Below are 11,871 nucleotides of genomic sequence, written 5' to 3'. Positions count from 1 at the left end.
ATGGTGCACATAGTAATATTATCTAAAGGCTCCCGTCACTCTCTGCTGGATGAGATGGATGTCCTGGTTGGGTATAGAACCATAGAGCTGGAAGAGACCCCAAAAAGGGCCATCCAGTCCAACCCCATTCTGCCATGCAGGAACCCACAATCAAAACATCCAAAGCAGCACTGTCTTCCACTGTTGAACAGCCCTTACTGTCAGGAAGTTCCTCCCAATGTTGAGCTGGAATCTCTTTTCCTGCAGCTTGCATCCATTGCTCCGGGTCATAGTCTCTGGAGCAGCAGAAAACAAGCTTGCTCCCTTCTCAAAATGACATTCCTTCAAGTATTTAAACAGGGCTATCATATCATGTCTTAACCTTCTCTAGGCTAAACATCCCCAGTTCCTCAAGCCTACTGTGGAATACTCTGTTCAGTTCTGGGCAGCACAATTCAAAAAAGGATGTTGAGATTCTGGAGCTTGTCCAGAGGAGGGCGACTAAAATGGTGAAAGGTCTGGAAACCATCAAGCTCTATGAGGAGAGACTTAAGGAGATGGCAGTCAAGGAATCTGAAAAAGACTTGGATTTGGAAGGGCAGCTATGAAGGAACTTAATGAAGGACCACCTTCATTTGGAACTTGCCTATGCTTGGAAACAGCCATAATTCTTACTTAGAGCAAACAATTCTGAGATTGCTGCTATACTGCAAAATTAATGCAGTTTGACACCGCTTTGATTGACATGGCTACAATATGGAATCCAGGGATTTGTGGTCTGTTGCAACCAAAATCAGGCAGGAGAGGAAAGTACATGCCAATGCCTCATTTTGCCACAAGATCGCACCAGAGCCTAATAATTTTATTTTTCTAAGCTTGCCTTCATCTGTAGAAAGCAACATCCTAAACTTTTCACCTCTTTGGTTCTGTGCTGCAGACTACAGAATTAGCTGTGCTTGCCCAGATTACGTAGGCCTGGCAGACAAAAATGTGCAAAGGCTGGCTTTCAAATCCCTTTGGAGCCCATGAGGCAAAATAGGCTACTTACTAATGGAGAGAAAACAACTTAGCTGGCAGGCTGCGCCACTGCAGAGCCAGCAAACCGGTTTTCTGTTCTAGGATTCAGGCAAGGAACATCAATTCTGGTACCTCTGGGCATCTGCAGAAAAAGTTTCCTCCTAACCTCTAGATAAATATGTTCACATGGAGCATTTCAAGAAATCACTGAGCAGCTTCTCCTGGAGCCCTTTTACATTATACAATTATATTATGATTCCAAAATTCAGTATCAGCATGCAAAGCTAGGCAGTTGATGCATCTGAGGAAATGGACTAAGGGGCTGTGCCGACCACCCCTTTTGCAGCCAGATTGGGACCACAGCAACCACATGCCGCAGCCCCAATCTGGCCTTTTTGCAGGGTGCGCGATAGCCACGGCTTTACAACACTCCTTCAATGTTGCATTGTCCAGAAGCAGCGCCAGAGGAGTGCTGTGATGCCACACGCTGTGCGGTGCGACACGACACCATCGGAACAGAATTGGGACATGCATCATGAGGATGCCATGCTCCAAATCCATCCCCAGGCCGGCCTTTATGGGCCTATACTCCATCTTTTGCTCAAAGATGCTACAAGATCCCTTTACATTATGATTCGACTTTAATTGTCCTGGTTGCAGCCTTTGGCATCCTGGGTCCTGTATAGACTCACTGGAAAGGATCCCAAAAGCTATGCAACCCCCTTCTGCTGTGCAGAAATACACAAAGAACATACAATAGATGACCATCTATTGGGGCCAAAATTATGGATTTTAATGTGACCCATGGATAAGTCGAGGGTAAAACTTAGGGGCATGTAACAAAGGATGTAAATGGTGATGCAAAGGAAAATGATGCCAAAGAACTTAGAAAATTCTGGCAAGCATAATTGTTTGTGCACATCCTAAAGGCTGGATGGATGAGAGAGTAGAGGTGAACCATACTTCTTTTTGGTGCTCACAGGATGGACTAAGCTCTCGCCTTTTAATCACTCAATTCCAGATATATTAAAGTACAGTAGCTACATTGATCTGTGGATAAGTCGACCCAGGTATTTTGGGTCAATTTTTTGATTAAAATTTCTAGATTTATACATGAGTATGTGCAGTAACCATGGGCCCAAATATGGTGCCTGACCCTGGCACCTTTTGGGGAAGAGGAAACCCTGCTGGTCTCTCACATCAGATACCTTAAGCAGCACTGCTCTGGATAAATCACAGACTCCAAGTGAGAGGAACAAATACCTAAAGGTTAAAGGATAGTTCGGCAGTTTAATGATTACAGCATAATATGGCCAAGCAATCTGATAAAGAGGAACAAGAGGATTGTGAAGGATTAACCAGAACTGTGGAAACTTGCCAGGAAGGCAGGAAGACAGGAATGAGTCAATAAACTGGTTTTGGGAGATGTTGAAAGTTAACCCAAAAGAAGATGCTGGTTAAGCTATGCTTGCATTTTAAAATGTATAAAAGGTTTGAAGAAAGACAATGGGGTGTGACAGTCTTGGAATTGCCATGTAGGCAGCTGTCACCCCGTACGGAGAATAAAGGTGTGCTTATTTTGAGCTACAGTTGGACTCTGGACTTTCTTTGTTGCTGGGTGCTCCAAGGACCCTTCCGGCATAGGTTGGGAGGGCTTGCACCCTCCCCCTTCACAAGGTGTACAAATAATGAATGTATGAACAGAGGCAGTGAAGGGAAACGTAAGAGACCTGATTCCTATTGATTCTTCTTGACTAAATTAAAACTACTGAATCATTCCTAACCTTCTTTGGAGGTCTTTAAACAGAGGTTGGGTGGCCATATGTTGAGGGTGCTTTCATGGTGTCTTTCTGCATGGCAGAAGGGGGTTAGAATGGATGGCTCTTGGGAGTCTCTTCCACATCTATGATTCTAACTGGTCAGTTGGCCTTCATAATTCAATGGTATAGTTCTCAATGAGGTTCAGGATTCATGCTACCATTTACACGTGATCCAATCAAACAGCATGAGAGCTGGACTTGATTTTTCAGTGGAATCCTAGGAAGTGGTTTGAGGTGGCACATACAAGAGATATCTCTGGTGGTGTATGCACACAGACTATTCCAGGAGCAGCTTGGAGTATTCTGGACACAGGGATGCCCTGAGGTTCCCCACCATTACCTGACACTCTGGAGCGACCGGGAGTGGCTGTTGGCACATCTGTCCTGCTCTCTGTTGTCACAGGTTGTTCCGACCAAGGCCAAAAACAAAGCGCTCAGTTCTGATCATATGTCTGGCTGCTTCATTCTGATCTCAGAGGGAGCAACTTGCTTTGGTGCCAATGGCAGGTGGGCTCCAGAAGAATTGAAGCAAAAGGTGAGAGGTTTTGAAATTGGTGTAAGAGGGGATGGTACCAGCATGGCATAATGGTTTGAATGTTGGCCTATGAATCTGGAGACTAGGGACAGATTCCCAGCTCAGCCATGAAACCCATTGGGTGGCTGTGGGCAAGTCACACTCTCTCAGCCTCAGGCAAACACAATGGCAACCCCCCTCTGAACAAACCTTGCAAAGAAAACCCCATGATAGGTTCGCCTTTGGATTACTAGAAGTTGAAATGATTTGAAGGCACACAACAACAAAGAGGGCATATGGTGAGTTCAGTGATGCAGTGGCTGGATCTCATCCTGACAGTTTGCACCAGAACCCAGTAGTGGGCCCTGAGTTGCGAGGATAGGGAGGATGTGATATTTTGCCCATGTGGACACAGTGTCTGAGGAGGTGGTCAGTTCCAAAATGTACAAGGTAGGCACTTTGAAGAATGTGACACATAGAAGGCCAGGCATCATTCTGTGAGTTTGGCATTACAGAATTAATTTGAAGCTCTCTCTTTCTTATCGGTAATGACAGGAAGAAGAGCAAATGTCAGCTCCCAGAGAAAGTGAAAGGTCTGGAAACCAAAAGCCCTATGAGGAGTGAGTTAGGGAATTGGGTAAGTTTAAATATTTGAAGGAATGTCATATATTTGGAGGGCTGTCCCACTGGGGATGGAGAAAGCTTGTTTTCTGCTGCTCCAGGGACTAGGACCCAGGGCAATGGATGCAAACTACAGGGAAAGAGATTCCACCTCAATATGAGAAAGAACTTTCTGACAGTAAGGACTGGTAAGACAGTGGAAGACGCTGCCTCTGAGAGTGGTGGGGTCTCCTTCTTTCAAGGTTTTTAAACAGAGTCTGGATGGCCATCTATTGGGGGTGCCTTGATTGTGAGTTCCTGCATGGCAAAAGGGAGTTGGACTGATGAACAGCATTGTGAACCCCTCTGAACACGCTACATGGATTTTGTGTGTAAGAACCGGCAACAGTGTTTGCTGCCCTCCATGGTGTGTGATGGGTCTCCTCCAACTCTAGGATTCTATGGGTTCATCTCTCCTGTACCTCCCCCTCTCCCCCAACTACTAATTTCAGTGCCATTTAGGATACTAAGGAGAGCCTGTCATTTTAAAAGAAAGAAATAAAAGCCAGTTATACTTTTGTGTCAAAACAAAACAAAACCGCACAACCCATGCGCACCCAGGAGGAACAGCTCCCTTTTAAGATGGGAAAAGCCATAAATCTAAGAAGAGTACAAGCCAACTGCCAAGTGAAAGCAGTGCAGATTTCCTGATTTCTCAAGATTAAAATGCAGTTTTAAAAAATCCAATACAAAACAGTCACAAGCAACATTAAAGGAATGACAAAGGAAACATTCCCAAGGAACTAATAGGAGACAGTAACACGTTTTAGTTAAAGCCAAGAATACATTTTTTTTCAGTTGCTCGGTACAAACATGGTTTTTATAAAGTAATTGCCATGTGAGAAAACAGCAGAGTCTCCTTTCTTAACATTTTCTCAGGATCACAATAGGAGGGGAAGGGAAATACAAAACTTAAAATAGCAAACTTGTAAGGTTAATAATACAATGGAGAAATGCAAAATAATGCAGTTTGCTTTAAGTGCTATACCTCCAGCCTATGGGATCCTGTGACTTATAGTTTTACAAGTTGCCTTCTCTGCCAAAAGGTGCTGCTGCCTCAACAAGCAACAAATCCCAGCAGTCTGTAGAATGGAGCTGTGGCAGTTAAAGTGGTGTCAAACTGAATTATTTCTAGATGAATCATAACAACCTTTGCAAGAGACTGAGGGGGGCACCTGGGTGCCCTTTTGAGCCTCTTGGCTGGCTCCATGGAGGGCTGGTGCCTTGTCACTTGTGCTCTCCTCCATTGGCCTCATCGGTGCGGCTCAGGGCAATGGGTACATGCCTCTCTTGATGCTGAGTCGGGGAGGGCAAGGCCAGGCGAGGCACTTCCACCCAGAGCCTGCCATCAGGACCCAAGGAGCAAGCCACAGCCTCTAGGTCAGTGTCCCTGGGCAGCATCACTTCCCTGCGGAGCTGTAGGGACTGTCCCCGCTGGCCCACCACTGAGAGCCGCCTCCCTTCCAGCTTCACCGACAGCTCCTCCGCCGAGAAGCCCGACATGTCCAGCCAGAGGCGGCGGGGCTCCTGCCTGGCCCTGGGGACCCCCAGCCCTTGGCCCTGGCCAGTGGCCCTCCTGGCCCCCTGGCCCTCCTGCCTTGGGTAGATGTCAAGGAGCACCATCCGCAGCCTCTCCATCGCTTCCAAGGGGCTCCTCTGGTGCGCAAAGTTGGAGAGGTGCTGGGGGCCCCCACTTGCCATCCCTCGGTAGCCCCCATGCATAGGGCCCTGGTGGTGCAGCCACACAGGGCTCTCCTTGGGGGCCTGCAGGACCCAAAAAGGAGGCACCCAGCCCTCTGGCATGGATTGGTAGCCCGCCATGGGGTGGAATAGCTTTGCGCAATGGAAAAGGCTTTGCGCAAAACAAGAGAGCCGAAAACCGGTGCACAAAGCACCTCTGCTCTCCCTTTTATAGCCCAAGGGAGATGGATCTAGAAGCTTCAGGAAGGCTCCTCCTCCATCCCTGTCTCCTGGCCAGTCACCAGCGCCTGAGAAATTTGGCTCAGGGAGATGTGCCACATGCTGCCAGGTGCTTTTTCTAGCCAGGTGAGAATGAATTGCTGGGTGGTTCTGGCACTTGCTTCAAATGCTTCAACAGGGCCATCATATCACCTCTGCACCTTCTCTGGAACCAGAGTTCCTATCTCTCTTTTCATTGAATCATAGAGCCGTAGAGTTGGATCATCCAGTCCAATCCCATTCTGCCATGCAGCAACTCACAATCGAGGCATACAATCACAGAATTGGAAGAGACCCCAAGGGCCATCCAGTTCAACCCTCTTCTGCCATGCAGGAACTCTCAATCAAAGCACCCCCGAGAGATGGCCATCCAGCCTCTGTTTAGAAACCTCCAAAGAAGGAGACTCTCTTATATAAAATGGCAAAATCATGGTTTGCTTTTTTGGATTTTATATGTTTTTAAAATATTTTCAAACCATGGATGCTTGAATTCGTGGATAAAAAAATTCATGGATACAGAGGGCTGACTAGTTGGAAGTTGACTAGTTGGTACTTGGTAGTTGACTAGCTGGGTAGTTCATGAACTACAGCACTCTGCACCTGGTCTCCATCTTCTGCTTTCAATTATGTAGTCTATCTGATTTTTGTGTTGACTGTCTGGTGAGAGAGAGACAGAGAGAGAGAGAGAGAAGAGAAGAGAAGAGAAGAGAGTCTCCTCTCCAGTTGTATGAAGAAGGTGTTTGCAATGAATAGGAGCTGAGTGTCCTGGCTCATGAATATATTCAAAACTGTACTAGAAGCTGTGAGATTGTTTTTCTTGACAGACAGGTATTGCAGGCCAATTCTTGCAATTGCTGGCTGCCTCCTTCTCTTTGGGCAAGCAGAGCTTTCTGTGGCTATGGCAGCGACTGGGAAGACCCAAATGCTGCTGCCACATTGCAGAATTAAGAAAGTTTGACTCCATGCTATGGAATCCTGGGATTTGTAGTTTGTCATGGCACCAGAACAAAGCTAAATATCTCACAAAACTGCAGGTCCCAAAATTCCATGGCAGTGAGACTTGGCAATTAAAGCGGTGTCAAGTTCAACATGCATTAGTTCTGCAGTGTAGATGCAGCCATAAGTTCACTCTAGAGTAGCCCCCTTTAATCAACATTGGAATGGAGATGCAACACTTACATAAATCCCATTAATTCAATGGGGTTACTCTAGAAAGGACGCCCACTTAGACAGTAGAAGAGGCTGCCTTGGAGAGTGATGGAGTCTCTTTCTTTGGAGGTCTTTAAACAGAGGCTGGATGGACATCTGTCAAGTGTGCTTGGCTTGTGTTGTCCTGCATGGCAGAATGGAGCTGGACTGGATGACCCTTGGGGTCTCTTCTAATTCCATGACTTTATGATTCTATTACTCTATGACTACCAATACGATTGGGGCCACAGCCTCAGTTTTAGTTATACAGTTGCAGGTGATGTTGCAGCACCTTTGTTTCGTAAAATATTTATTTTTCAGATCCCCCCCCCAACGCTATCTAATCTTTTGGGTAGAAACACGGCCACATAGCCCAAAAATCCCACCAAAAAAAACACCCATGGATGCCAGTCGTGAAAGTCTTTGACTTCTCATCAAACTTTCTTGTCATTCTTGTGTGACTCATGTTCAACTTGTGGTCCACGTGGACTCCTAGATCCTAGATCCCTTTCAAATCTAGTTTTGTTCAGCCAGGTGTCTCCGCTCCTGTATTTGTGCATCCCATTTTTCTGCCCTAAGTACAGCTTCCAGGATACCTAATTTCTACCCAGGCAAGCCTGGTTCCTGACAAGAGAAGGAAGGGAGCCAAGTCTGGGATATTCCAGAAAGAAGACACAGCAGCAAATGTCCTGCAAAGATCTGCAGCCTACGCAGCCCTTAATTAACAATTCCCGGTAATTAGGGAGCACCTTTAGTTCTCTGTTGCAGTAAATGGCTGCTGCCTTTCATCAACAAATGCTAGTTGAAAGGAACAGTTTGGACTTTTAGGGTTGCTTGGTTCTTCCTCCACCTGGGAGTCACTTTGATGGCCTATTTTTCATCTCCTTTGTGAAAAAAGCCCAGCAAGGAATTCTCCTGCCAGACTTGATATCTATGGCTACAGGAGCCTGGAATTGTGTGTGTATGTGCCTTCAAGTTGCCTAGGGACAGAAAGAAGCTAGTAGCATGAGTTTTCCATAGGCTTGAGTCTACTTACTCAGATACATGGAGTAAAGGGCCAAAAACATACTTGTGTTTTGTTTTATTTTTAAACAGATATTATATGTGCACAGGCTGGGGGTGAGAACAGCAAAAGAAATGCAAAACTTTGGGTATGGTGATGAAGGGACAAGACTCAGGAGGGATCCCCAGCACTCATCCCTTCGACAGTTACAAACAAATAGATCAAGGAAAGTACCATGAAACTATAGATACCAAAAAATATTTGGCCAATAATCAAGATTATGACACCTCAAACAGACCGATTTTAGGTGTTTCAAAAGAGACATGCAACAGACAATGTGGTTATACAATTGAACTGACAAATTAGAACAATAGTAGTGTATATTTTTATTACACTTCATATTTTGTGTGAAAAAATATACCAAACTTATATTACATCCAAGTATGTTGTGTGGTTAATGTTATTTCTCCTAACCATCTGGGGCGCTAAAATAAATATAATATTATCATCCTAAATTCTAATTATATATTTGATTCTGAATCTATAAGCAATTTTATTTAGATAATATCTTATGGTTTCAAATATAAAACATATCCCTATTAGGTTTTGTGTGTGTGTGTGTGTGTGTTTATTAGTATAGATGTCAGTTACTGTGTAGTCCCTGTGAATGAAAAATTAAAAATATTACAATATTGACTGAATTTACCAATCTGAGGGAGACCTATTGGGTCAAATTGTCCGGTTGAAGGTCCTGGGAATGGACATCATCATCATTTTGTTTGAGACACTGGATCATTATTGTAATCACATCTGAGCTCTCTGTAGATATATATTCTGTCATTGTGGAATCTATTGTTCAGATTTGTCTACTGTATACCACATTGTGTGTTGCCTGTCTCTTTGAAACACCTAAAATTGGTGCTTCATAAATAGTCTGGACTATTGAACAAATATTTTTTTTTTTTTGGTATCTTTATATTGTCATATTACTTTCCTTGGTCCATTTGGAGGTTACTATGTTCTGACTGATGAAGTGACAAGTCTAGTGTTAACAATGGTAGATGGTCATTGGGGGACAAAGTCAGGCAGAAGGATGTTGCCTAAAGCCAAGATGCGTAGATAACTATATGAATGGTTTTGAGAATTATTGGGAAATAGTGTGATGCTGACTAGGAACCAGAAAGCCCTGGTCAAGCACTGGCCAAGAGTGAAGCACTGGTCAAGTGTGCCCTCATGAATGCCCTGAAATGTTAACTGGTGCTATAATATGTGTAATGTGCCAGGAAACCTTTGTCTCTATTCAACCCACTGGCAATGGACTGGAATTTGTGGATATACAGATGGCCTCCACATTTGTGGTTTTGACTTTTGGGGATTTGATTATTTGTGGTTTTGAATCATATATTCTCTCTAGGCATCTCCAGGTCCTCCAGTGCAACTGTGCCACAAGTTGACCCTAGGATTGTGATGGAGAACCTAGAACTTCCTAGAGAAAACACTTCTCTGGGCATTTGTAGGTCCTCCAGCATGATTCTATGGTCAGCTTCTGGCAGATGTTGACCAAAGAGTTGCACTGGAGGACCTGGAGATTCCTAGAGAGGTCTTTTGTCAGGTTTCTTCACCATTTTAGTCCCATCCTTTGGGTATGCTCCAGTTTCTCAACATCCTTTTTGAATTGTGGTGCCTGGAATATTGTGTCCAGTTCTGGGCACCACAATTCAAAAAGGACACTGAGAAACTGGAGCATGTCCAAAGGAGGGTGACTAAATGGTGAAGTGTCTGGAAACCATCCCTTATGAGGAAAGGTTTAGGGAGCTGGGGATGTTTAGCCTGGAGAAGAGAAGTTTAAGAGGTGATATGATAGCCTTGTTTAAATATTTGAAGGGATGTCATATTGAGGAGGGAGCAAGCTTGTTTTCTGCTGCTCCAGAGAACAGGACCTGGATGAATGGATGCAAGCTCTGGGAAAAGAGATTCCAGCTCAACCTCAGGAGGAACATCCTGACAGTAAGGGCTGTTCATAAGCGGAACACACTCCTTCCTTGGAGAGTGGTGGAGTCTCCTTCTTCTAGGACTCTGCCACAGAGAAAGGGCAGTTTTGTGCTTAGGAGTTTCCATCCTGGGGGACAGAATCAGGGGAGCTGAATTTAGATAAAGGACTCTCCAAATGCTCAGAAAACATCCTTGCCCTTCTTTACTAACCACAACTGTCAGTAGATGGCACTTGCCCCCCGGGGAACCTTGGCTTGCTTAGGTTTGCTTACACAGAGCAAGAAGGAATGCCAAGGAGAGGCTGGCTGCGGAGGAATCCCCAAAGGCCAACACCATCATTGACAGGTGAAATAAAAAAAGCCCTTTGCAAGCAGTTGCTGTACAGACAGAGCTAAAGTGTGCCCCTTAATGAGCCTGGAATTTAATTAAAAGAACACCAAGGTCTCTTTCTGGGCAGCAGCCTGTTTCATGGAGTCACAGAATCCTCCAGTTGGAGGAGACTCCAAAGGCCATCCAATCCAACCCCTTCTGCCATGCAGGAAGACACAATCCAAGCAATCCCGCCTTGTGGCCAACCTCCAAAGAAGGAGACTCTGCCATCTCCCAAAGCAGCTTGTTAAACAACTCTTACCCTCAGGAAGCTCTTCCTAACGTTTTGGGGGAATCTCTTTTCCTGGAGTTTGCATCCATTGCTCCGCATGCTAGGAGTTTGTCACACGGGACGGATCCCAAGCAGACACTGAATTTAAACTAGAAAAACCTTGCAAAAGCATGTAGATTTTCAAATGACATCAGGGGTTCAACTGAACAAAAAGTGGACAAAACCCACAAAAGCGGGTAGATTTTCAGATGACGTTTATGTGAAGGAGACATAACGCAACATGAACCCAAAAAGAAAGTTGCCAAAACTCACTCCTTTCTACTTTTGGGAACTTCTGAAGGTAAATAGGAGTGGATTTTGGTGACTTTCCATTCGGGTTAATGTTGTGTTATTGCTCCTTTACACAAACACATCTGAAAAACAACCTGCATTTGAGGGTTTTTTTTTCTGCACAGGATTTAAGCAGTTTGTCTCTGTGTGATAAACTCCTCTTGTCTCTTAAGCAGCTGAAAACAATCTTCCCAATGTAATATTATACTACTCTATATTTCTAGGAAAAGCACAGCATTTTCATGTACTACTGGCTGAGTGCCATGAACTGGTTCAGAAATCCAAGCTTCAGTGTGAAAACAAATAAAAACCTTCTTCAAAACTGAAAGCAGTTCACAGCCTTGGTGATGTTGTTTGGAGAAAAATAATGTGTCCCAAAAGCAACTTGTAAGTCATTCTGAGTTGAACACTTCTCACTATTGTTCATTCTGGCTGAGGAGGAGTCTGGGAAGCAAGCTGGACAGCTGCTCTTTTTAGCTGTTCTGGCCAATTTCTGGGTCCAGTTGATCTCCCCTTGGCCCTGGCATCCTTTGGAGAGGAGAGAAACTGGCTGCTAGTGGGTGACTAAAGGCCAGGAGGAGGCTCCCTATAGCTCTGCTGCAGCCAGAGAAATATTTGTTCACAATTCCCTTTTGGATCTTGACCAAGGTAGTATCACCTTACGATGAAGGATATTGGAATTTGTATGACTGTGTTGTGATATAATAAGATGAAATTTTGCTATAGAAAGCTTATGTTTGATGATCATTTGTTAGAGATATATTTCAACTTTTTATTTCTTGGGTTAATCTATCCCATTTTATATGCT

Source organism: Sceloporus occidentalis, unplaced genomic scaffold (genome assembly GCF_023333645.1).
Source record: "Sceloporus occidentalis isolate IW3139 unplaced genomic scaffold, rSceOcc1.0.p SCAF_3, whole genome shotgun sequence".
Taxonomy (NCBI): domain Eukaryota; kingdom Metazoa; phylum Chordata; class Lepidosauria; order Squamata; family Phrynosomatidae; genus Sceloporus; species Sceloporus occidentalis.
This window is presented reverse-complemented; position numbering follows the sequence as displayed.